A 3,733-nucleotide genomic window follows, 5' to 3' on the forward strand; every position below is an offset into this window, starting at 1 on the left:
TCTAAGGAAAGGATACTTGACATTGGAAAACTCTAGCAAACGAACTATACGATCTTGTGCTATGTTTAGGATTGGGTCTTGTCCATCACATCATTCTCCTAATGATGTGATCTCGTTATCAATGATATCCAATGTCCATAGTCAGGAAACCATGACTATCTATTGATCAACGAGCTAGTCAACTAGAGGCTTACTAGGGACATGTTGGTGTCTATTATTCACACATGTATTACGATTTCCGGATAACACAATTATAACATGAATAAAGACAATTATCATGAACAAGGAAATATAATAATAATGCTTTTATTATTGCCTCTAGGGCATATTTCCAACAGTCTCCCACTTGCACTAGAGTCAATAATCTAGTTACATTGTGATGAATCGAACACCCATGAAATTCTGGTGTTGATCATGTTTTGCTCTAGGGAGAGGTTTAGTCAACGGATCTGCTACATTCAGATCCGTATGTACTTTACAAATATCTATGTCTCCATCTTGAACATTTTCACAAATGGAGTTGAAGCGACGCTTGATGTGCCTGGTCTTCTTGTGAAACCTGGGCTCCTTGGCAAGTGCAATAGCTCCAGTGTTGTCACAGAAGAGTTTGATTGGCCCCGACGCATTGGGTATGACTCCTAGGTCGGTGATGAACTCCTTCACCCAAATTGCTTCATGTGCTGCCTCCGAGGCTGCCATGTATTCCGCTTCACATGTAGATCCCACCACGATGCTCTGCTTGCAACTGCACCAGCTTACTGCCCCACCATTCAAAATATACACGTATCCGGTTTGTGATTTTGAGTCATCCAGATCTGTGTCGAAGCTAGCGTCGACGTAACCCTTTACGACGAGCTCTTCGTCACCTCCATAGACGAGAAACATTTCCTTAGTCCTTTTGAGGTACTTCAGGATATTCTTGACCGCTGTCCAGTGTTCCTTGTCGGGATTACTTTGGTACCTTCCTACCAAACTTACGGCAAGGTTTACATCAGGTCTGGTACACAGCATGGCATACATAATAGAACCTATGGCTGAGGCATAGGGGATGACACTCATCTCTTCTATATCTTCTGCCGTGGTCGGACATTGAGCTGAGCTCAATTTCACACCTTGCAACACAGGCAAGAACCCCTTCTTAGACTGATCCATATTGAACTTCTTCAAAATCTTATCAAGGTATGTGCTTTGTGAAAGACCTATGAGGCGTCTTGATCTATCTCTGTAGATCTTGATGCCTAATATATAAGCAGCTTCTTCAAGGTCCTTCATTGAAAAACTCTTATTCAAGTAGGCCTTAATGCTGTCTAAGAGTTCTATATCATTTCCCATCAAAAGTATGTCATCTACATATAATATGAGAAATGCTACAGAGCTCCCGCTCACTTTCTTGTAAACGCAGGCTTCTCCATAAGTCTGCGTAAACCCAAATGCTTTGATCATCTCATCAAAGCGAATGTTCCAACTCCGAGATGCTTGCACCAGCCCATAAATCAAGCGTTGGAGCTTGCACACCTTGTCAGCATTCTTAGGATCGACAAAACCTTCCGGCTGCATCGTATACAATTCTTCCTTAAGGAAACCATTAAGGAATGCCGTTTTGACGTCCATTTGCCATATTTCATAATCATAGAATGCGGCAATCGCTAACATGATTCGGACTGACTTCAGCTTTGCTACCAGTGAGAAAGTCTCATCGTAGTCAACCCCTTGAACTTGTCGATAACCCTTAGCGACAAGCCGAGCTTTATATATGGTCACATTACCATCCACGTCTGTCTTCTTGTTAAAGATCCATTTATTTTCTATGGCTCGCCTCTCAACGGGCAAGTCAGTCAAAGTCCATACTTCGTTTTCATACATGGATCCTATCTCGGATTTCATGGCTTCTAGCCATTTGTCGGAATCCGGGCCCGCCATCGCTTCTTCATAGTTCGAAGGTTCACCGTTGTCTAACAACATGATTTCCAAGACAGGGTTGCCGTACCACTCTGGTGCGGAACGTGTCCTTGTGGACCTTCGAATTTCAGTAGGAGCTTGATCAGAAGTATCTTGATCATCATCATTAACTTCCTCTCTAGTCAGTGCAGGCACCTCAGGAACATTTTCTTGAGTTGCGCCATTTTCCGGTTCAAGAGGTAATACTTCATCAAGTTCTACTTTCCTCCCACTTACTTCTTTCGAGAGAAACTCTTTCTCTAGAAAGGACCCATTCTTGGCAACAAAGATCTTGCCTTCGGATCTGAGGTAGAAGGTATACCCAATAGTTTCTTTAGGGTATCCTATGAAGACGCATTTTTCTGATTTGGGTTCGAGCTTCAGGTTGAAGTTTCTTGACATAAGCATCGCATCCCCAAACTTTTAGAAACGACAGCTTAGGTTTCTTCCCAAACCATAATTCAAACGGTGTCATCTCAACGGATTTCGACGGAGCCCTATTTAAAGTGAATGCGGCAGTCTCTAAAGCATAGCCCCAAAAAGATAGCGGTAAATCGGCAAGAGACATCATAGATCGCACCATATCCAATAGAGTGTGATTACAATGTTCGGACACACCATTACGCTGAGGTGTTCCAGGCGTCGTGAGTTGTGAAACTATTCCACATTTTCTTAAGTGTGTGCCAAACTCGTGACTCAAGTATTCTCCTCCACGATCTGATCGTAGGAACTTGATTTTCCTGTCACGTTGATTCTCAACCTCACTCTGAAATTCCTTGAACTTTTTAAAGGTCTCAGACTTGTGTTTCATTAAGTAGACATACCCATATCTACTCATGTCATCAGTGAGGGTGAGAACATAATGATAGCCACCGCGAGCCTCAACACTCATTGGACCGCACACATCAGTATGTATGATTTCCAATAAGTTGGTTGCTCGCTCCATTGTTCCTGAGAACGGAGTCTTGGTCATTTTACCCATGAGGCATGGTTTGCACATGTCAAATGATTCATAATCAAGAGACTCTAAAAGTCCATCAGTATGGAGCTTCTTCATGCGTTTGACACCTATGTGACCAAGGCGGCAGTGCCACAAGTATGTGGGACTATCATTGTCAATCTTACATCTTTTGGTACTCACACTATGAACATGTGTAGCATTACGCTCGAGATTCATTAAGAATAAACCATTCACCATCGGAGCATGACCATAAAACATATCTCTCATATAAATGGAACAACCATTATTCTCAGATTTAAATGAGTAGCCATCTCGTATTAAACGAGATCCTGATACAATGTTCATGCTCAAACTTGGCACCAAATAACAATTATTGAGGTTCAAAACTAATCCTGTAGGTAAATGTAGAGGTAGCGTGCCGACGGCGATCACATCGACTTTGGAACCATTCCCGACGCGCATCGTCACCTCGTCCTTCGGCAGTCTCCGCTTATTCCGCAGCTCCTGTTTTGAGTTACAAATGTGAGCAACCGCACCGGTATCAAATACCCAGGAGCTACTACGAGTACTGGTAAGGTACACATCAATTACATGTATATCACATATACCTTTCGTTTGGCCGCGTTCTTGTCCGCTAAGTATTTGGGGCAGTTCCGCCTCCAGTGACCACTTTCCTTGCAATAAAAGCACTCAGTCTCGGGCTTGGGTCCATTCTTTGGCTTCTTCCCGGCAGCTTGCTTGCCGGGCGCGGCAACTCCCTTGCCGTCCTTCTTGAAGGTTTTCTTACCCTTGCCTTTCTTGAACTTAGTGGTTTTATTCACCATCAACACTTGA

This window comes from Triticum aestivum, chromosome 3A (genome assembly GCF_018294505.1).
Source record: "Triticum aestivum cultivar Chinese Spring chromosome 3A, IWGSC CS RefSeq v2.1, whole genome shotgun sequence".
In the NCBI taxonomy this organism is placed as follows: Eukaryota; Viridiplantae; Streptophyta; class Magnoliopsida; order Poales; family Poaceae; genus Triticum; species Triticum aestivum.